Source organism: Myxocyprinus asiaticus, chromosome 28 (assembly GCF_019703515.2).
Source record: "Myxocyprinus asiaticus isolate MX2 ecotype Aquarium Trade chromosome 28, UBuf_Myxa_2, whole genome shotgun sequence".
Taxonomy (NCBI): Eukaryota; Metazoa; Chordata; class Actinopteri; order Cypriniformes; family Catostomidae; genus Myxocyprinus; species Myxocyprinus asiaticus.
Window position 1 is genome coordinate 16,989,692 of NC_059371.1, and position 24,675 is coordinate 17,014,366.

Here is a 24,675-nt window from a genome sequence, read left to right on the forward strand (position 1 = left end):
GAAGGCTGTATAAGATAATCTGTGGGATTGCTGTTAGCATGATTATACTATCCGATTTTAAGCGAAAATATTTTTTGTTACAGCAGAGACTGAATCTAAACTAGCACATTCAAAGACTTGTGCTTAACCAAACTTCCCCTGCAGTCACGTTTTTTAAGGGGTTATCAATAGATTAAACTGTGTAGAGCATTGTGAAGATGAAAAGACACGCAGTAAAAACACAAGGTCTCTGTAAACAGCAGCTCTCTGTGTTTATGGCCCTGTAGAGTTTTCTGTCCCTGAAAGAGTCCATTTAAATTTTTACCTTCACTCATCCCCCCTGTCATGAATCCTCCACAGTTTATCTTCCGAGCAACCTTGAGGAGAGGCCAGTTGAAACTGATGTGTGTATGTGTGAGAGGTTTATAGTTACGACTTGGTCTCAGTCCTCTTCGTCAGCACACAGATACCATTCTTGATATGGGTACAAATACCCATTACTAGGTTTGTCCCGATGTCTCTTAATTTACTTTGTTTTTTACAAGTCAGTTGTTAATTAAAAAAGTTAAAAGAAACATGAATGTTATTCACAATTAGCATGGATACGGAAACCATACTACTCCTCTCTCTCATTAATGTGCGCTGAACCAAAACACTTTTGTAAAGCCTTTTGAACTGCTGCCATTCTTAAAGAGACAGTACTGTTTTAGTGCTTGTTATACAAATGAATGAGTACGTCCTCCACAAATATATAATTGTATATTGTTACGGTCTCGCCTATAGGCCAGCTGATCCACCTGCGGCTGAGCAACTACATTAACCCACAACATTAATGATAATCTGACAACTCTAAGTAAGCCATATTTGAACACTAATTGAACATACTGCTTGATTTATATCCCAGATGCACAGTAAAATCCAAAGAAAGGGCGGCTGCTTCTGTGTCCACGCAGCAGCACCCTTCCTCCTCCTCCTCCTCTGGCTTCCATATCCTCCCCCATCACCATTCCCGTGATGCGGCACTGCCCCATCAACACAACCACCTCGATGATGGTGCCAAACCACACCGATAAAGCATAGTATCCTGCCTAAAAAAAAACAGGACTCTGGACAGTCTACCTTGTTCCTTTTGTCTTTCCATCAAAGATATGCAGCTCGTTGCTTCAAAAGCCACAATAGCTCTGTTAAAAAAAAAAACCTAACACTGCCTTGCTACCTGCTGTCTACATAGACAGCTGCCTTAGACAGCATCATAGCCATCATTGAACCTCATAAGTGACCAAATTGTAGAAACGTTGTACATAGGCAGCAATTCCACATGCCTCACAAAAAGCACTCTAGATGGAAGACTAGACTCTCAGTTGATTAGTGTTTGACCTTAGCATGTTGCTAAGCTAAAAGTGCAATACTGTAATAAGCATAATAAACAATTTTTATGATTTTATGCTTTTCGGCATTGAATGAAAGCTTGAATATAATCAACATTTCTTCCAGAAAGACTTCGAGAATATACTGATTAATGCAAATAAAGTGAGAATAGTCTCCTTTGGCGCAAGCCTGTGCTCAGATTCGCACTTGAACCGTCAAATGCTGCTGGAAGACGATGACAGCAGGGGAGAGGAGCTTATTCATTATGGCAGTACTGGACCTAAACTGGTGGTGATCATGTGGTGGGGGTGAAAACAACGTTGGCATAATGAAGCGGTTAAGGACAGTTGTGCGGAGCTTCTAAAGCATGGCTGGAAAATGATTGGATGAGATGCCTAATCTGAATGAATGACGTGATGCTTATTGAACTATTGCTTAGGCTTCTCAGAAGGCAGCATAATTAAGATGCTTCCTCTTTGGAACAACCTTTGCACCAGGAGTGTGCCTGTGTTGCCTTAAAATGCTGCCTCTGTAGGAGGTATTGCAGCATAGCAAAATGTGTTCGTGTGTAGAGTGTTTTTGCATTTGCAATGGCATTTGCATTAGTGTCTGAAACTATACTGTGTATATGTGCACGGCCATGCATATTTAAACACAGTTTGAAGACATTAATTGAAAATACATGCTTATGGTCTCCTTCCATCCTTTTTTCACACCTGTAATTCAGATCTAATTCAGTTTATTCCCATACAACACCTATTCCACTTGCAGTCAGCCCACTATAGAAATCCATAGCGTGATGATTTCCTGATGAGTGTGAATCAACCATGTCTGGATGCAAATTAAAGATGCATATGGAATGTCCTTTAGAAATGCATCTTGAGACGCAAAACATGCAGCTTTATTCTGCCCACACAGCAGTGAGTCAGACTGGGGCGTTCTTAACTGACAGGCAGCGGTCTGGAGAGAGGGAGGCACAGCATTTGGAGGCATAGAGGAGTGTTTATATGCCAAACAAAGAAAACCAGAAATTGTTGGCCACAATGGTGCACAGGCCTGACCAGAAAACAAAAATACAAAGGAAAAAGGTGACAGTGTCAATATTGTTAATGAAAACTTGATGAAACATTCCGTTATAACTGAAATATTAATAATAGAAACACTACTGGAAAAACTGAAACTAAAATAGTAAAATAAATTTTCATGACTCCAAAATGAACTAAATGAATTAAAAATGACCATGAAAATTTGGAACCTCTTCAACCCACCTTCATTAAACATGAAAATGACACTAGATAGTGATAACGCTAGATGGCCCTGAGAAATTTCACACGTTAAACACATTTAAATGATATCAACCTTGAAATAAAAACTAAATACACTATACTAAAAAGCTCAACTGAAACTAGAAAACACTGAAAAAACTAAAACTAACAATCATAAGCTAATAATAATAAACAAAACAAATTTAAACAAAACAATTGCCAATAAAATAGATATAAAGACTAAATTGATAATTTATGAAGAACTTATGGGCTAAACCTGGAAGGTGTGGGTGGTGGTATCAGGGCTGTTTATGTGTGTCTTGAGACTTTTTATGAAAACAAATCCTTGGTTTGGGGGAGTGAAGAGATAGGCGATGTTGTTTGACATTGCCTCCAGTTTGTGCAAGACAGCTTTACAAGCAGAGAACAAAGGTTGCATACACACATTCTCTCTCACATATATCAAAACACTGGCTTACACTGTCTTCTCAGCGTAATTCCCCGAAATACAACCAAACTTTCCTCTGTTCACACTTTCCTGTCTATTTTCTGTAAGTTGTTTGTTGATATGGTGCAGAACCAGTGTGAAAATGAGACTGTTCTCTAACAGAATGCAGAGGCCTTGAATGGCTGTTGCAGGTCATAAAAGCTTCATAATGACTGCTCGATTGCGGCAGGTTGCAGGAAAGGTGCTATCAGTGTTCTATCCCTAATGGGCCATATGGACCCAAAATAACCAGTCTGCGCTGTGCCCACATCACTGCTGCTCTGACTTTCAATCATACAGTGAATAAAATATCTCTATGTGCCCCCCACACACACTGAAAATATTCACTCTGTGAGCATTGATGTACCTTCCTTTCTTTATTTCTTGCTTCTTTGTAAGAAAGTGATGCCTCAATTTGTGCAGCTTGTTGAGGAGAGGCATTCTATTAATTTTAAGCGATTTTTTTTTTTTTTGGCAGACTATACAAAATGCAGAAAATCCTATAAACCTACATTGAAGGAAGGACCTAAGCCATATCTAGGGACCAGAATATCAGAGTCTTTGGGGTGGGCTCTTATGACTTGGGCCCTGGCAACCACTCACAACACAGTAGCATTGTAGTGGCGAGTTTTGCATGGAAGGGCACCGAAAATCTTGTTTCTTTTCCACTTTCTAACTGTTAAAGCATACATGTGCTTTAGGATATTCTGATTGTTATCAAAAGGGATACACAATGATGGATTTTATGTTGTGGGGATTTGGGGCGTAATCTTTTTCACCTCAATGTGTCTACAGACAGTATTTCTGCAAACACACACATATATAATACACACACACACACACACACACACAGTACACTCTACCCATCCTCCTCTGTTGCAATCCATTAAATTGAAAGAGGCTGTTAGCCATTAAGAGAAAGGGAGAGGAGAAGAATCGAGGAGAGGAGGCTTTGTGTCATATGGTTCCAAATAAAGGGTTTGTGCCTCTGTCTGATGGTGCCTCCTCCTCCTCGGCTCTGTCTCCTCTCCTCCCCCAATCACCATCCCTGAGATGCAGCATTGCCCCATCAGCATCCTGTACGGACTCAACACAGGAACTCTGGACAGCCTGCCTCATTGTTTGGGACTCTATCTCAATGGTATGCATCTTGTTCTGACACTTAAAGATGTCTGTACTAAGGGTAGGGATCAGCAGGAACCTAGTGATACAATAATATATTGATATCTGGGTGGTGAGATGATAGTATTGCGATATACATAAACATATATTCTTTTGGATTAGTGTATTGCTATTAATTTACATTTATCAGTTTAGCACTTACAAATTAGAATAATACAAGCAGAAACACAATACATGGGAGAAAGCAATATGTAGTGCTTCATAGCAAATTTCCATTAGTACTAGAGTAGTACAACGATTCAGATACAATGTCTTACTTGTTTGTCATTCATCTTCATTGGACTTCGGAGCTTTGCAGAAGTGTTGAACTTTCTGCTTTGCTACATCATAGAAACATACAAGTAGAGCATAGGCACTTCACTTAAAAAAATGACATGAGGGAATATTGTACATCGCACAATCCAAATAATACAATGGGAAAAGACACTAGAGGGGAAAGGGGGAGGAGGGTGGAATCGAACCTGTGTGAAGTGTGAAAAAGCCTTCGATTCTTTGAGTTTGCATTTTAGTCAAATAAAACTTCTGGCCTGTACATGTCTGAACATTAGAATATATAACATTTGTTTTGAAAAATTGACCATTTGAAATGATTTGTCAAGTGCATGATTGCAGTGATTAGGATTCCAGAGGTGTCTTGTTAAAGCCACGGCCGGGTCTTTGGAAGACATGCTATGTTCATTCCCTGCACTGCAGGCTACAAAAAGAACAAGCATGTGCGTGAGGGGGATGTAGGTGGGTGAGACGGGGTGAGTGAAAAGGTGGAACGTGCCACTCCCACTCGCACAAAATCGCCTGCTTAATCGCTTCTCAGACTCGCAAAGATGAGAGGAGTCACAGGCTGCGTCTGCACTCTCCTGTGACCTCATAGTTATGTGGGCTGCTCTGACTGCAGCACAATGCACATGACCTCTCATCAACAGCAACAGGCAAACACACACATTTGTGTGAATTTTAACAGGCCTAGAAGTGTGTGTGTGGGGACATTCTGAGGTGATATTTAATGAGTTTTAGAAATAGTCACTTTGGTATCTAAAGAGCATCACCTGCTCATTTCTTTCATATCTGACTCCACCGTTTTGGTGACTTCACATAGAAATTTAAAGGGGTAGTTCACCCCAAAATGGAAATGTTGTCATAATTTACTCACCCTCATGCCTTTCCAAACCAATATGCTGACATTTGTTTCTGTGAAACACTTTGAAGAATCATTAAGACATTTTTGAATCTGGACGTGAACATGGGCTGGATGCAGGCTTTTGGAGAGGTGAAGATTTTAGTGAATTGTGACTTAAATGTCAGTCTGTTCCTAACCTAAACCTATTATATGACTTCAGAAGACTTGGAATATAGAGCATAGCATAGTCAAGTCATTTGGACTACTTTTATGGTGCTTTTACTGTCCATTTTGAAGCTTGACATCCCCTGGTCACTGTAAAACTGTTGTATCACTTGAGCTGCAGTATGATTCTACTAAAATGTTTACTTTGTTATATACGAAAGAATAACAGCATATAGATTTTGAACAACTGGTGGGTGAGTAAATAATAATGACAGATTAATTTTTTGAGTAAACTTCTTTTAAATGCTCCCTATGAGAGCTGAGGAGCAGAGGTGCAGAGAAGGGAGGGAGCTTAGAGTGTTTCTTTATCGCTCTCAGTGTGTCGTCTGTTGGCATGTGGGAGGCAGTGCAGAGAGGGGTGGCAGCTCTAACTCTCTCAAGGCCACAGAGAGAGACAGATAGAAATGGAGGGAGGGAGTTAGAGTACTATAATACACTCCAGCAGCTCAACATGCCTGCGCTACCCCAGGAGAGAAGGTGGAAAGGACAACCAGGGCAGGAAACAAGCTGGGGTAGGAGAAAAAGAGGGTTATAAGAAATGTGGCATGACTTGGAGGAGTGTTTGTGGAATGGAGGAGAGAGATAATGAGAAATGACTCAGAAGATGGGCGATCAGAATAACTAGAAAGAAGATGATGGTATTTGGCTCTGATAGATCTGGTGATTTGCATTTGTATGTGCTTAATGTCCTATAGTGTATGAAAAACCAGCAAGGAGACTGTCTGAACATTTTGTTAATTTATAGAGAGAAAGGCACATTAGGGTTGTGCCGATAGACGATGATCTCTGGGATCGACGATTGTCAGAGTGATCGCCTATATCTGATGCCTTTGACGAAGTCAAGACGATATTTGGCTCGTTTTCCCATTATTGTATTAAATTATTATTATTACTAGGGTATTATTATTATCAAATTAATATTACAAATAATTTGCCCGTAGACACACAGACACGTGCTTGAAGAAACACACTTTATTATATTATTAAAAATAAATGACAGAAAAGACGTCTATGCGCATGTATGACACGCTGTTTGTACGGAGGTGTGCAGTCTCGTGGAATTCGCATGTAAAAGGTTCTTACTCTGTTTTTTTTTTTTTGTTTTTCGTGTTTGTTTTTTTTTGCAAGAACAGTATCGTCTATGAGTGCTGTAAATGACCTCAGACATCTCAGCTCAGGAGGTGCTTTGAGTTCAGTTCACTTTATTTCTACAGAGCAGTTCATTGTGACAACAAATCTGCAGCCTGTACATCTATTAAAGATAAAATAATACAAAAACACGTTCACCTCCAACCATGATTTATATTTCAGTGATTATTATCATCATTATTATTATTTTTGCATTTATAATTTTTATGTCTTCATTTGTGTAAGTCATTTTCCACCTGCATTTTTAGAGGGTTACTTGCCTGACGGTAAATGGAAAGGTGGTCATATATATATATATATATAAACTCAGCAAAAAAAGAAACATCCTCTCACTTTCAACTGCTTTTATTTCAGCAAACTTAACATGTGTAAATATTTGTATGAACATGAAAAGATTCAACAACTAAGACACAAACTGAACAAGTTTCACAGACATGTGACCAATGGCCTCTCTCAGCCTATTGCAGACAGTCTGAGCACTGATGGAGGGATTGTGCGTTCCTGGTGTAACTCGGCCAGTTGTTGTTGCCATCCTGTACCTGTCCCGCAGGTGTGATATTCGGATGTACCGATCCTGTGTAGGTGTTGTTACACATGGTCTGCCACTGTGAGGACGATCAACTGTCCTTCCTGTCTCCCTGTAGCGCTGTCTTAGGCGTCTCACAGTATGGACATTACAATTTATTGCCCTGGCCACATCTGCAGTCCTCATGCCTCCATGCAGCATGCCTAAGGCACGTTCACGCAGATGAGCAGGGACCCTGGGCATCTTTCTTTTGGTGTTTTTCAGAGTCAGTAGAAAGGTCTCTTTAGTGTCCTAAGTTTTTATAACTGTGACCTTAATTGCCTACCGTCTGTAAGCTGTTAGTGTCTTAACGACCGTTCCACAGGTGCATGTTCATGAATTGTTTATGGTTAATTGAACAAGCATGGAAAACATTGTTTAAAACCTTTACAATAAAGATCTGTAAAGTTATTTGGATTTTTACATAATTATCTTTAAAATACAGTGTCCTGAAAAAAGGATGTTTATATATATATATATATATATATATATATATATATATATATATATATATATATATATATATATTGTTTTGATCACTTCATTATTTTGATTGCTTTTTCATAATGTATTGGTTTTAAAGTTTTAGTTTTTTAAATACATTTAATTTTCAATGCAAAATCACAAAAGCAAAAATATTCACCGATCCATCAGCCCGGGTGTTGCCGATGTAATTGGATATCTCTTTTCCAGAGAGAAGTTGACAACTGTTGTAAAGCCATCTTTCAAAAAGTTGAACACACATTTTAATTGCACTTAATTTTTTTCCAGTTTCATTTGAAATTTTAGTTAAAAAAATTAAGTTAAAAGTTTGAAATCAAGGTGTTATTGTGTAGGCTTATCCCTAACCCTGCTTAACGAAAATTACCCCATAGTACCACCTAGCGTCCAACCAGTGGTAATACCGGTGTTCTTCGGTTTCCTGTGGAGGAACCGACCAATCAAAACTTGATCGACCAAGACTCTTCTCATCGACTAACATTTGGTCGACTATTAGGGGGCAGCCCTACTTATTTTCAAATATTTCTCTCTATTCTTACACCCTGTCTACTGCGGGCACATCTGTTGATGCGGTGCGACGCAACTGCTTGAGACTGTCTACACTGGACATGTCAACACTAGTTTATTGTCGCTGTGTCGGACACACCGCAACGGCCGCTTCCAGTGTAGACAGCATTATTGATTATATAGGGTTCTATTGTTTGTGACGTGATGCGCTGCTCAGGTCTGGTGTAGACAGGGTGTTGATAAGAATTAATAGAACAGTTAAGGAATTGTAATCATTAAGAATAATCTGAATGGCAACCAGAAACATAACTAGTTGCATCCCTATGGACAACAAGCATGGTCTTTCTGTTGAAAAATTTGACTATGAACTCTTGCGGGTAAACTAGTTATGAAGACTTGTGGGGACACCAGCATCCCAAGATGGGGACCAGCATTCAAAACAAAACATCTGCTGGTGACATGGAAAGCTTCAATGCTGACCATTATACATTTTAGCAATAGGCCTGATACTTCCCCATGAAACTTGACTGTGTCGCTAGCAGTAATTAGGGCAAAGAGGTGAACCGTTTCCTCCCATGGTAGTGCTCATGCTGTTCCTAGCAGGTTTCTGGAGAACTGACCCATATACTGAACAAAGAGCCTGGATGGATTGTGGAAGAGGTAACTCTAAAGCTGCCCTTCAGGACCACCAGAAACTGAGTCTATTCCATGGAGATGATTCCACAAGGTCCTGAACAAAACCTCTAGTAGAGATGCCAAGGATGGTTAGAGAGGTTTGCAGTTATCACTAGCTCAGATGTAAGGAAGTCTATGTAGCGTTTAGTGATGTGACTTCATTGGAAAGACAGATCCAAAACCGAGTAAAATGAGGTTGTAATCAGACAAGGTTTTTAAGGTGAATTAGAGATGGAGGTTTTATTAAGTAAAACGTACCTCCCTAACCTAAAACTTTACCCTAAACCTAGCCAAATGTGTCCAAAAAGATAAATGAGAGTTTAACAAAACAGACATCCTTACCCTTAACCCAGTGTTTCCCAACATTTGTTCTCCCACGGCACACTTTTTACGACTAAAACACTACGGCACACCACTATCCCACATAGGCTAACCATCGCCAATATTTTTCCTTTTCAAGAACGCTGTGTGAGGTCACAGGTGGCAAGAGTGCTAAATGGGTAATGAAAAAAACAACAAATTTACTTTACTAATTTGTAGATTTGTTCTTGCAGTGCCAAAACAAATTACAGGGATACAAACTCATGAGGGGCAAAAAAGGTAAGACAATCACTGGTCCATGAACATTTTTTCTGGGGATATTTTTTTAAAAGAATAACCTAAAAGCACCAATTCCAGCTATTTTAGTGATTCAAGTTTATTCAAGTTTACAATTGTGCAGAATTAGCTGCAAAATAAAGAGTATTTTGGTGAGGCTTGCTTCTGTTTCACAAATGTGTTAAATTTTAATAACTGATTATTTCAGTGACCCCATCTGGAGATGTAACTAGGTGGTGACAAATGAGCATCTTATGTGCTATGAGTGAGTCAGTGAATCATTTTGAGTCGTTCATGACTGAAATCTACCAAGAGACTTTATAGTGTTTAAGCATTAAAAGAACAAAGCAGATCTGTAAGTTCTCATTCAGTTTGAACATTATTTTTCATCCAAAAAGACAACAATAGTAGTCTAATAATAGTGTTTCAATAACGTTCTTACCTTCTCCTTTATTAAAACTTGCATGACTACAAATCTACTGACTTCAGTATAAGAATTATAAACACAAAGCAGATTTACAGTATCATTTTCCTACTGTAGCCTATTTAACAGCTGAGCTTGACTTTTATCAGAAAAGACCACAATAATAGTCTAATAATAATAATTTTGAGTTTCAATAATGTTCTTTCATCATTGTAAAGCGCATTTCACATGAGCTGAGTCGAGGCGCCAATGCTCTGTTCAACGCCAGCGTCAAGCGCCGCATTACCCTCCACATGACAAGAGTTGCTGAAAGCATCACAGAGGGGTGATTTTGCCACGTAAAATGCGGGAGGTGTGCATAATAAACATTGAGAATGTATTTGGAAGAGAGAGAAAAAGCTTGCAGTTGCTTTGATAGCAGAAAGTAATAAAAGGACTCGTTTATGTTTAGGTCTAAGCGTTTTCTTGGTGAATTTAAATTAGTTCAATAACTGAGGTCTCTGATATTCGTAAACAATAAGGTAATATTTAATTAAAAGAAATGATGAGACATTCAATACCTCCTCACAGATTTGGACAGTTTTTTAATATTTCTTGTTGCTTAGTACTCTCAAAGACATTATTGGTGAAGCAAAAACGTGTGTGTGAAAAACACTTTGATGTAAAGTGGTGTCACTTCATAGACTTCAATGTATTCTGCAGCGCTGACACGAGTCATGTGAAAGACCCTTAATGCGTATAAATATCAGTCACTTTTGCACAGTAATCATTGCTCTTCACATACACAAAAGTGACCGATTATGGTTTAAAAACGACGAATTTCTCCGAAAGGTGAGGAGTTTGGATCCCCGAAATTATTATTTTTTTCATGCATTTATTTATTTTGTGGAATTTGATCCATTTCCACGGCACACCTGACAATCTTTCACGGCACACTAGTGTGCTGCGGCACAGTGGTTGGGAAACACTGCCTTAACCAACACCTAAGCCTAACAATAGTGTTTTAAAATGCAAATTCGAAATAATAAAAAAGAAAACACACATTAATTGAAGCAACCACATCATTTTGTGTTGCTTCTATACCACTTTCACGCATCTTTGGCTGGACTCGAACTCAAAGTCTCAAATTAACAGGCTCAAAGTCCAACGCTCTATCAGGTGAGCTACCAAGCAAGCTAAAGACATAGGAATAAGTGTGTATATGTAGGTGGGTCTGTAATACAAGTGTTAAATGTTTAGTTTTGTCAAATCACACGTTAAAGTAAAAGTGTTTTGATATCATAACATGGCGGGGGGTGATCAATTGTGTGAAAAATATGTTTTTATAAAATCAAAATCAGCAATTGTACTTGTGATTTGTGTGTCAATGATTAAACCACACAGTTGTTGTAGCTCCTCTAGTGTTAATTTCATCAGGAAATTTCAGCGAAACGTAGACAGTGGCAAGTACAAGTCAGTTTGCAAAAATTTATATAGAGTAACGTTAATTCTGAGACCAGGTTGGCAAATAGCATCAAAGAAGGTGAGGTATCATGTATTTAAGCTTAGAAAGGTACAATTTGGGGAACTGATGTATTTTTATGTATCACAGAATATGAAAAAGGACAGGAGTTCATGATCCTGACTCAGGATCCTTGGGACGTTATGTTTAATAACTCAAAATATCTTGAAAATAAATTTTTGCTTGCATCTTTTAAAATGAAAGTGAGTGGTGCCTAAGACTAAGACTCTGCCCAAATCTCTTTTGTGTTCCACGAAAGAAAGATGGGTTTGGAACAACATGAGGACGAGTAAATGATCACTATCATTTCTACAATATCTCTAAGACACTACCATTTGATTCCAGTCTTATGGCCATTACAGAACATGCTTCGGTTTATGGGAGAGACTCAGACATACAGTATCAAATCAGAGATAAATTTAAAACTTTCCTTATAAAAAGCTGATTGATTGAATTCTAACCAGTCTCTCACCTGTGCTTTGTATCAAGGTCTAAGTCTGGCACCTGTTTGAGTTTAAATTGAACAAGACTCTGCAACTTTCTTAGTCACATGGGCCAGTGTTGGTGCATGTGTGACCATCAGATGTGTTACACAGCTGTCAGACAGAGGATTGATTGGCCCTTGCAAGACGTAACAACACATAAGGCCAGAATACTCTCCAGGTACTGACAGATCAAGGCCATTATTCTAGCTCAGAAATGCCAGACTACTGCCAACAACAAGCTACAGCTGCTCATTTGCTTTTAAGTGCTGCACAAGGCTCAGCCTTGGATGGACTACCCATGGACCATTCAGAGACTGTCTGATGCATGTTGCACTCTAAATTGGCCAGAACAGAACTTGCGAAAGCCACAGTTAACGGGTTTTTATCACTCCTCTGGGAAAGGTTTTGTTTAAGTGAGCAGGCGGCTACTGTGAGTGCTTCAGAGGGAGACTTTGTCAGTTTTCCAATCTTTGAAATATTTTTAAGAGTAGTTCTAGGCAAGGAGCAGCAAGTAAACAATACAGGATATACATAAGCACAACTGTTTACTTTGCTTTGTAGAGTTATTTTCACGAAATGACTGGTACTTATTTCTTTTGAATGGAGAGAGGTCTGTATAACCTTACACAGTATAGCATTGTTTGTAAAAACTACTGTTTTGTTGGACAAACTGTTGTTTGCTCCTTTTACAATCTCATCCCTTGGGAATGGGTCAGACGACCCTTTCCAAAGTGGGCGTTTTTTTTGCCATGAAAGGCCAAAATGTTCTCCAGACTTTGGTACATTTGACAGTGATCTAAAGTCTGGCTGTCTGAGACTTGACTGCCACGATGAAGATAAAGTTTTTCTTTGTACACTGGTGTGGTTTAGTACCAGCTTTAGTACTTAAAATCTGCAGTCCATTTTCAAACAACCTTGTTTCTTGTAAACAGGAGAGTGTTTTGTATATGATGTTGGAAAGGAGCTGCACAAATTGATTCTGCTTAATCTCTCTGAAGATGCTAATAGACCCTCTTGGTCTTTCAGAGTATGATGAGAGGAGAAAGAGAGAATGTGAATGGATAGATAGATAGAGAGAGAAAGATTCTTTGGGGTGGCATCTCCTGAATGCACTGCTGAGTCATACACTTAAGAAGCACAAACCACAGGAAACCTGACCCCCCCCCCACATACTTGCAATCAACCTTCATCACTAATATGTAAGAGATGATGACTATTTATGATTATCATTTGCTGATCTGGAGCCTTCAGTAGAAATCTTTTAGTGCACTCTCCATTCTCTCTCTCGCTTTCTCTCTATCGCTTTCTCTTTCCATAATGCGCTCTGCTGGAACGTGGAGAGTGGAGGAGTAATATGTTTTGACAGAGGCATGTGACTGCCCACCCTAAAAGAAGGACTCATTGCCCGTGGCCATACTCCCACTCCATCCCCCTGTATAATTACATTTTAATTTTTTGTAAGATACAAAACAGCACAGAGTCGACTGTTCAGTTTAAACTGACCCTTTACTACACGTTTAAGCCTGTAGATGAAAAGAGACCTTCACTTGCCATGGTGTCTGTTCGACCATACTAGTCCAGGGATTTATAGGATTCCAATAAACTGCTGTTTTGCATTTTAAACAGATATATTTCAGCACAGACAATCTGGAGCAGAATTAATTCTCAAGAGCTTCAGAATTAAGGGAATAGTTCACCCAAAAATGTAGAGACATTAGATTCAAGAACTAATCAATGATTGCATTTACATATGCACCAATATGCTGAAAACTACCAAAAATCAGCTTATTCAAAAAATCTGACCATGCAAAAAAAAAACATATTTACGTTAGACTTAAAATCATCAGATTATTCTCTGCTTTTGATGTCAAAACATAAACTGGCATGTGCAAAGGTGTTTAAACGCAATGCTAAATTGGGGTAATGGCCAAAAATTGGATTTGTTTTAACCATTTATGAACTAACCTTGATAAAGGAAAGACATTAAAGACGTTTACATCACCAGGTTATTCAGCATAATTATGTAAGATCGTGCATGTAAATGCGCTCATTCAGACCAGTTTTGTAAAGCAGATCAGCCAATTTATTGAAAAGGTCTGACTCGTAAAAACAGTGTGTCACGCATGTACCATTCTGATGTCAAGATATTCAGTGAACAACAAATTGTTTCTCACCTAAATCTATTGTATGGCTTCAGAAGACTTGGAATATAGTGCAACAGTCACCTTTTTTGAAGCTCAATCTCTAGCAATTGCATGGAAAAAGTAACCAGTACATTCTTAAAAACATCTCCTGAAGTGTTCCACAGAAGAAAATCATTCAGGTTTGGAATGACATGAGAGTGAGTAAATGATGACAAAAGTTTTGTTAATTTGCTTTTTTATTGTTATTCCTTAAAAAACAAACAGACAAATGGAACCGTGTGAAAGCGGGACAGTTAGTCTGGATCTTGCTGTCCATTAGCGTGTGGTTTTGTTGGCAGTGTTGTGAGGCTGAGTGGTGTGTTTGAGAGGTGATTCTGAGGTATTCAGTCTGTGAGATTCTACGGAGCGCTTTTAACAGCGATAAAATTTCTGTCTGCTGACAGGAAAGATGTTTGTGCTCTTTTCCCAACCACCCCTTCCCAAACCTTGCGCTCTCTCTAAACCTCTCTTGTTCTGTTGCTCTCTTTTTTTTATCACACTCTCTCCTTCCCCACTCTGGTGTCAGTAGTGCCTGTTACTGCTGGCCTTTATCCACACTTGTGCCTTGCAAGATGTAATAATTCCATCTCCTGTCTTTCTGTCTCTTTTTCTGTCTCCTCTGCTCTTCCGGTATACCTTCTTCCTCTCACAAGACCACAGCAGGATCGAAGATGGTCCCTTTAACACTGCCAATGTTCCTCTTACTCTTCCCCCACCCCTCTGCCTGCAGTGGCAGTCTCTCTCTGCCTCCCTCTCTCACTTTTTTATCCATTGCTCTGACGGAAAGCTGAAAAATGCTGCATTCACAGGCAGTATACAGAGGTATGAAGGCATAAGGGCACATCCAAAATCAGTGTTTATGTAACATCCTGACTAAAAGCAATTTTAGAAATGTAAAAAGAAATAAGCATAGAACTTGCTAAATATTTTCATAGCTCACTTGAATTCACTCTGAATCACCAGACGTGACATTTATGGTGTTTTGGAAGGCGTTCTGACACCTTAAAGGTATAGTTCTCCCAAAAATGAAAATTCTGTTATCAGTTAGTCACCCTCATGTAGTTCCAAACCTGTATTTCTTTGTTCTGTAGAACACAAAAGGAGATGCTAGACAGAATGTCAGTGCCAGTCACCATTCACTTTCAGTGTATAGGAAAAAACAAAATGCAATGAAATTGAATAGTCACAAAGGCTAACGTTCTGCCTAACATCTCGTTTTAGGTTTAGAACAACATGAGGGTGAATAAATGATGACAGAATTTTCATTTTAAGGAGAACTGTCCCTTTAAGAGGTACTTTCATGCAAAAACATTGTCTGTGAAGTCATTGACTGACAGCTGCCATTGTTTTCATACAGTCAGTGCACAGAGTGATGCACTGCTAAATACCCCATCTCTTTCATTCTTTACCCTCCTCTTTCTGCACAACCCTGGCGAATCCCTTCCCTCTTGACTTTTTCACTCTCATGTCATCTTCCCCTTTTTCCTTCATTCTGGCCCCGTGCCAGAGACACACAGGGTGCGGATGGTCTAGCAGTGTCTGACTCCTATTGTGTTCACTCTCAAGCTGAACTCGAATTGGTGAATGTGTCTTTTTGCATGCACATGCTTGCAGGTTAAGAGAGTCAGTGTGTTGATAGGTTAATAGCCTCCCACCGAAAGCCATTTCAGAACAGATTTGCTCCATGTTGAGTATTGGAAATCATTGCATGTTTTGAGTACCACTACAGACCTGCAAATGAGTGCATGCTTGTGTGATGAGAGAGAGAGAAGCACCTTTTTCTCGTGCTAAACTCCTCCTGTCTGTGTAATACAATATTCATTTACTTAGAACAGAGGCAAACGAGCTTTAAGGATGTGTGACTGTGTGCGTGTGTGAAGTAAGCTGATATTACACCTCTCTACCTGTTTTTTATATCTTTTTCTGGTCTCGTAAAAGATAGAGAGGGACACTTGAACATCGCAGTGTACCAAAGTACGAAAATTGTAGTACTGAAAAGAATTATTAGATAATAGATCATTATAAATTGATTAAAAAAAGTGTAATCCAATTAATTACATGAAACGTTGATTATTTTATCGACTGAATTGCATATATCAGTATTTGCTGAGAAAAGCCCCCAAATGATGATAATTCAAAGAAATTAAAAGGAGGAATTTTAAAGGAGGAAAGCATTGAAAAACAAAACAAAAGTGGTTTTAAAATTCAGTAAGCTATATTGTTTTTATTTCCATTTGATTGAACATACAATAGGCTTAGACAACATCCACACTAATCTGTTTTTGTTTGAAAACTCAGTTTTAAATTTCCTATATTTTTTCAAAGTATGCGGTTATGGAGAGCGTTTTTGAAAGACTCAGTGTTTGGTGGAGGAAACACCATTGCAGTTTGGATGAGTGTAGGGATCTGCACGAATATTCGGTATTATAAAATTTGTAATTTAGTTTGTCCGTGAGCTCTGCATGCGCCAAAGAACAGAATGAGATATACATGTAACTTTGGAGCATTTACAACACAACAGACAAACAGTGGGTTGCTTCTGGCACAAGGCACTGTCTGTTGATGCTTGCATGTGTGTGTGCTTTATGGCAACTATTAGCAGGGCTACAGAGGTACACTGTACTGCGCTGAACAAGGGAGGAATAGTTCTGGAGGGTGTGTAATTTTGTCATCGCTTCAATCTCATGATAGACCCTCCTCCCATCCTCCTCTCCTCCACCCCCCTCTCCTCTCCCCCCATCTCCTCTGCTGTCACTGCGCTAAGTGCTCTGTTTGTTTCTGCCTTCAGCACAATCATAACTATTCAGAGCAGAGAAATGGCACTCTTCTGTCTGCACACACAAGAAACATACATTACACTGACACTTCTCCCTTGTCTATTTTTCTGTATGTTTCTCCTCCACACCTCCAAATCTCCCTCATCCCCTGTCTCTCACTCTTGCAGTACCAATATAACACACCAAAAGATGGGAAGGGAGTACAGTGGTGTGAAAAAGTATTTGCCCCCATCCTGATTTCTTCTGGTCTTTTGTATATCTCATACTAAATTGTTTCAAAAATTCAAATAAAATCTAACATAAAACAAAGGCAATCTTAGCAAACCCAAAATACAGTTTTTAAATGATAATGTTATTTATTGAAGCAGAACAGTTATCCAGTACCCACTGGGCCTGTGTGAGAAATTATTTGCCCCCTTAGTTAACTGCTAAAGCTAAATCCCCAAATCTATGAAATTGCATTCATAATGAGGTTCAGCTGGACTAGACACACCCAGGCCTGATTACTGCCAGCCCTGTTCAATCAAATCAACTCCTAAATAGAACTTTTTCAGCAGCATGAAGTTGGCTAAAAGGTCTCACCCAGTAGCACACTATGCCAAGGTCTAAAGAAATGATGAGGAAAAAGGTGATTGAAATACATCAGTCTGGGAAGGGTTACAAAGCTATTTCAAAGGCTCTGGGACTCCAAAGAACCAAAGTGAGAGTCATTATCTCCAAATGGAGAAAACTTGGCACAGTAGTGAACCTTTCCAGAAGTGGCCAACCTTCCTAAATTCCTCCAAGAGCACAGCGACAACTCATCCAGGAAGTCACAAAAATGCCAAGGACAACATCCAAGGAACTGCAGGCCTCTCTCACATCAATAAAGGTCACTGTTCATGACTCAACTATCAGAAAGACACTGGCCAAAAATGGCATTCATTGAAGAGAGGCGAGGCGAAAACCACTTCTAACCCAGAAGAACATTAAGGCTTGTCTGAATTTTGCCAAAATACACCTTGAGGATCCTCAAACCTTTTGGGAGAATGTTCTGTGGACTGATGAGTCGAAAGTGGAACTGTTTGGAAGACAGGTCCCGTTACATCTGGCATTAATCAAACACAGAATTCCACAAAAAGAACATCATACCTACGGTTGAGCATGGTGGTGGTAGTGTGATTGTGTGGGGATGCTTTCCTGCTTCAGGGCCAGGGCGACTTGCAATAATTGAGGAAAACATGAATTCTGCTCTCTACTAGAAAATTCTTAAGGAGAACATCCAGTTATCAGTCTGTGAGTTGAAGCTCAAGCGCAACTGGATTATGCAGCAAGACAATGATCCAAAGCATAGGGGTAAGTCCAACTCTGAATGGATCAAAACAAGCAAATTGAAAGTTTTGGAGTGGCCTAGTCAAAGTCCTGACTTGAACCTGATTGAGATGCTGTGCAGGAACTTCAACATGCAGTTCATGCTCGAAGACCCTCCAATGTGGTTGAACTAAAGCAGTTCTGCAAAGAAGAGTGGGCCAAAATTCCACCACAGCGTTGTGAAAGACTGTTCTCCAGTTATCGGAAGAATTTGGTTGCAGTTGTTGCTGCTAAAGGTGGCACAACCAGCTGTTAGGTTTAAGGGGGCAGTTAGTTTTTCACATGGGTTATATAGGTGTTGGATAACTTTTTTGCTTCAATAAAAAAAAAAAAATATATATATATATATATATATATATATATATATATATATATATATATATATATATATATATATATATATTTAAAAACTTTATTTTGTGTTTACTCAGGTTGCCTTTGTTTTATGTTATATCTGGTTTGAAGATCTAAAACAATTTAGTATGATAAATACACAAAAATAGGAAAGGGGCAAATACTTTTTCACATCACTGTATTTGAGCTGCGGCAGAGAGAAAGAGTACATTGCCTTGGGCTTTTGTCTATATTTCTCTTTCCATCTCTTTCTTTCTACTATATCTCTCTTTCTCCCTCCCCCTTCCCTCTTTCATTTTCTCTCCCTTTTCCTGGGGAGTTGGGTGAAAGAGTGGTGGAAAGGCTGGGCAGTACTTTCACAGGCCTGTCTACTCGCATCCTATTATCAGATGATCTGCTGGCCAGATTCAGGATCTCAGGCTGACCGCAGTTATACTGTACGTCTAGTTCGACCTATTCCCATTAAAAATGCGACTCTGGCTGGCCATTTATGACTGGTGTGGTGATTTTACTATAGCAGCCGGAGAGGAAATGTTCAGTCTTTGGATGTGAAGTATAAAAACCTTACAAAATTAATGGGTAAGCATTTCTGTCTCCCCTAAGTTTCATTTGATCCTTGGCGATCAAACCTATGACCTTGGTGTTGCTATAAAAATCAGAATCAGAATGAGCTTTATTGCCAAGTGTTCTCACGTACACAAGGATTTTTTTTTATAGGGTAGCAGAAACAAGTGCACATAGAACATTACAGTGAGACACAATATAATACAAGGTAAGAGAGTAAATAGACATACAGATAATAGGACATGTAACAGAATGGTGTATGTACATGTGCAAGTGGTTAGTATATGTGCAAGGTAGGGGCATGTACAGTTATTGAATTAAATATGATGCATTTACATATGTACATGAGATATGTATTTACATTATTGCACTATGGGGAAATCCTGAAGGCAGTTTAATTGTTCATGTGGTAAATGGCCTGAGGGTAAAAACTGTTCTTGTGCCTGGATATTCTGGTGCTCTGTGCTCTGTATCACCGGCCAGAAGGCAACTGTTGTGGGCAGGGTGTGTGGGGTCCAGAGTGATTCTACCTTCACGTTTCCTCACTCTGGAGACGTACAGGTCTTGGAGGGTGGGCGGTAGTTTCCTTCTGTCTGATTTGGTGGCTGAACCAAACCAGACAGTTATAGATGTACACAGGACAGATTCATTGATGGCTGAGTAGAGCTGTGTCTGCAGCTCCTGTGGCAGGTTAGCATCATGCTCTACATTTGTGGCACAGAAAATTAAGAATAAAGTCTTCCACACAGTGTAAGAAGCTTTCAGAGTCTCTGTATTTTGTTAAATTATTATTAATATTATTTTTTATTTCAGTGGTGGTGCGATAAAACCAAAGTACAAAGTTATCACTGTTTTATTTTATTTTTTTTGGTAAATTTTGTAACTATGGGCCTTATTCACGCAACATGAGCAGAATAAATTTGTGTGTAAATTATAAGGAATTTTTGTGTGAATTCTTCATAAAACCACTTGAAAACCATAAAAATGTATAAATTGTTCATAACCATTCTTGTGTATATTTTTCATTGTCAGTTACTGTATGTAAGAATATGTAAGATCCACCACACACACTGTACTGACAGTGTAAACTGTACTTGTCAGTTCTCTGTGTGTAGTTGTTATGTCTGGCCTTTTGGGTCTGCTGTACTGAGGTCTGACAGACGATCCGGCAGGCTTCAAGTGCAAGTTCTCACGGAATAGCCCACTTACAACAACCCAGAAAACACTTTTATTTCAAAGAACCAGCAGCAGTCCTAGGAGAGACAAAAGGGAAAGGAGGAGGATGAGCAGGAATGGGGAGGAAGAGATTAATAAGTGACTTTATTAAATGTGAAAGGGGGTTCTGAGCCCCCATTCTAATTATCTTTGCTCATTTTGGAGCTCATTTTGGAGGGAATTTTAGCCGGGGCCATTAAATCTTCCTGATTACTGGTCTCTCTTTAGCTGTACCGTTAGGATTTACACAGGGTGAGTGTGTGAGGAACAGAGTTAAACTTCTTCTTCAAATCAAATCCTCTATTCCACATGGAGCTGCGTATGCTCTGACGTTTCGGTTTTATAAATCCGAGAGGTCTTCAGGAGTCTGATGTGTATAGTATGTTGGTAGTTGCGATACATGCAATACTTTTTAGCATTTTGTTAATCTTTTGACAATTATGCATGCAGTTTTTATGACCTCATATTAATTGGTGAGACTATATAGAATATTTGTACCTTTAAGATTCACACCACAGGACCATTTAATATGAACTAGTTAAAGGGAAAAAAAGGTGTTTAAAAATGGTGAGAACCATACAAGATGGAAATGGTCACCAGTTATAACATCTAAAACATACACTTTTCCTTAGGAATTCAAATTCAGTTTGGGTAATTTACAATTAATCACTTCATGCGTTTTAACCAGCCATCCCAAAGACGACAAAGAAAATGTGACACATAAAACTGTTGCCTTTTCTACTGTGAATTTTAGCACTCAAGAACCGCCTCCTGTTATTATTTTCTCCTGAGCCACAAACAGAAAGTGCAGTTTTGCACAGTATTAACATCATCACAAAGTGAACTCGGATTTATTTCCGTTTTAGACCGAAACATTAATGTGGGCTTGTGTAAATGGAATGTGCATACCCAATCGGATAGGTGAAGACACACAAAGTGACTTACTGAAAATAGGCCCTGTTGATTTTAGACATTTTGATTTTGATTAAAAAAAAAGTCCATGGATACGTTATACATCAAATATGTTTGAGTACTTGCTGAGTCTAGCACAGAGATGCTGCTTTTCTAAGGTGTGATTATCTGCTGTGTCAGGGGTACCAGGACAGTAAAGGAGAAACCCAGTAAGAGGAGTCTCTCTCTCTCTCTCTCTCTCTCGCAGCTTTCTTTCAGTCTTTCTTGCTTGCTTGCTTGTTTTTTTTTTGCTCTCTTTCATTGCTTCATTCCAGCACAGACTCGCACTTTACCTCCATCAGTCTGTCTATCTTGCCTCTCAGCATCTATATTATCTCCTCTAAAACATTCCCACTCCTTTCAAATCCTTTTTTCCCCTGACCCATGTCTCCCTCTCTCTTTCGGTTACGGGACAGCTGTTACTGCTACAGTGGTGGTGGTGGGAGGAGGGGTTGTTTCAGGGGGGCAGGGAAGGGTTTGTTGCTATGGCAAAGCCAGGCCTTGTGCCGGCATGGGGAGCAGCTTGTGCCACGTCTTAGCAGGATAATCCATTGTAATCCCACAGAGGGGAGTCCGACACACACACACACACACATACCCACCCACCCACACCCTGCAGGGCAGCTGGGGAGGTAGAAGTGAAAGAATTAGCATCTGTTACTGCTTGTGCTCAGGTCAGCTCCGCTGAGGCCTGAAAAAAAAAAAACTAAAGCAGACAGAAGCTGCCGGCCACACGTGAAAAAAAACGCATGGCCGATTCTAACCAACTTTATACACATACTGTATATACCTTACAGTAGCACACAATTCTGTCAACCATGTTAAACTAAGACTCATCAGTGTGGTGACATAAGTGAAATTGTGCTGTATAACCAGTCTGACTGTTCCTCTCATGTGGTCTCATTCTGCCTTCAAGTCATGTCTCAATGATTGCAGTTGCATTTAAATAACTATTGATGCACTTACTCTTTCATATTCTTAATTTTTTTTAATAATCACAGTTCTCTTTGTTGTCTCACAGTTTCTTACCTACATCTCTGTACTAGCTTGCACATTTGTGCACACTTTGAGCAATTCTGTAACTTTGCATGACAGAACGTCTGACGGAACTTTGTCTCCCTAGGTTGAATCACTTTTGTTGTGGTATTCTTTGTATTGTAGTATTTGTAAGACACTTCGAATAAAAGTGTCTGCTAAATGATTAAATGTAAAAATAAATAATTGTATTTATGAGATGCACACCACCACAATGTTGCGATTACTAGTCCATAACTAATCATTTTCTTTGAGCACCATGTTTTCAAGTTGGGGACGTGTAAAATTATATGGATGCACATCTATAGTTGACAGTAAATTGGTATTCTTCATTAAGTTGTAATTGTGAATGTTGACTGTTCGGTTTGTTTGAATTTTGTATACTTTTAATAAAGAATAGCCATGAAATTTGGCAAAAAATACTAAACATTACTGCTACATACTACAAAAAAAAATATTATATATATCATAAATAAATAAGTATCCGTTATATTAAAATTGTCCAATGCAAAGTTCTGACCAAAATCACTTTAATGCACATCACGTCATAATTAGGACTTACAAACTTGTAAGTAGGAATGTCTCAGGAGGGCTTGAAAGCAGCTTCACTCCATTGCAATTTTCGTATTCATTAAAATCCTGCACTTGACTAAAGAATGACTGCTTTAATGTTATGGATTCCACTGTGGTTTTACTCAAACAGGAAGTTGTATGTATGAGTTCAAGCCTTGACACACTGTGGTCATTTTACTACAACATCCATTATAAATCCTCTTAATTGCACTTCCTCCATATACACCTACATTGGTGTATTGTGCTGGTAGTATGCATATATGCAGGCAGATAGAGAAACAAACATTCATATGCATGAATATATACATGCATAAATGTGTGCGGGTGTTAAGCGCTCTGTTCTCTAACTGAATAAGTGTGTGGTGTGTGTGTCAGAAAATCAGAGTAGTATTTGTTTGTGACAAATGGAATCCTAGTAATGTCGTGAATAGTCTCATGGCCTCATAAACTAGCTGCTGAGCAAGAGGTTTGTGGATGTATTTGTTGGCATGAGTGCACTTTGATTTGTTAATGTACATGTATATATTTTACATGCAGATACATGGGTTAACACAACATGTCCATCAGATTTTTTTATAAACATCAAGATTTTAGGATAAAATATATGTAAAAAAAATAAATAATAATAAATCGGTTTAAGGGAAAGTGTACAGTATATTTATTTGCTGGTGTGACAAAAACATTTTTAAAAGAGCAAATATTCATTGTAGCCTCAAGTAAAGAGTTAATAAAAATGGACTGCATAGTAATTATGAAAGAATTGGCAAAATACTAAGTATGTCAATGAACATATAGAATGTCAACTTTCTGTTTTTTCATTGTAACGTATATTTCCAAGGACATAATTTTTATAATTGGACTTACATGATGAAAAAGGGTTAGTGGTGAATTTCTGTGTGTTTGAACGTGTGCGTGTGTCTGTGGGCATTTTACCATGTGTGTTAAAGTGTGTGCATCGTGTGAGTTTTGGCATACTCTGTCTGCACGTGTGTGTATGTGTGCGCATGTGTGAAATCCCACATGGTTTAGTTGTATTTTTAGCTCACTGATTCATGCTTTAATTGTTCTGGTTCTGGAGCCGATTAAATTGTGAACAATATTTTAGTTTAGTGTGCTATCCCCTACACACACACACACACACACACACACACACACACACACACACACACACACTACAGGAGCTGCAGGCTACGTTGTATACACGATAAAGTGTAATTTAATTTATTGGCCCATTGCGGCATTAAAGAAACAATTCCCTTAATTAATGCCCTGCTTTATCTGTACCGTTTATTTAAATCAATGTTCTCCAACCAGACTACAATGAAAACATTGATTTATACCGGCTCCTGTAAAATATGAAATTGCTGTTGTAGTTTAAATCATATTGATTAAAATGTTTGTGCTTAATCCTGGGAAAGATCAGTGTTTAGGCTAAGTAAAGTTTGATTTATAGTTCATTTTTAATTAACAAGTTGTTATTGCATACAGTGTAGAGAAGTGCTTATTTCTTTGATATTAAAAGAATGAGGCTTGAGCTTGGTGCTGAGCTGTCAATGGCTGACTGATTTACTCATCCGTTGGAACGGTCAATACGTTTTTCTGATGCCCAAAGAGAACCGAAAGACCTACATTATTAAAGATAGGCTATA

General features: G+C 38.8%; 2 protein-coding genes across 3 annotated transcripts in view; both read left to right on the forward strand.

Annotated features, from left to right (window-relative positions):
• The window catches only part of LOC127419409 (F-box only protein 6-like), a 312,359-nt gene extending 305,469 nt beyond the window's left edge, over positions 1–6,890 (forward strand). The window contains exon 7 of the transcript XR_007893666.1: positions 6,664–6,890. The gene's annotated coding sequence lies outside the window, so the exon portion shown is untranslated. The remainder of the gene's footprint in view (positions 1–6,663) is intronic.
• LOC127419401 (nucleolar protein 4-like) overlaps positions 1–24,675 on the forward strand; it is a 132,009-nt gene that overhangs the window by 85,955 nt on the left and 21,379 nt on the right. The gene's annotated exons all lie outside the window — the stretch shown is intronic.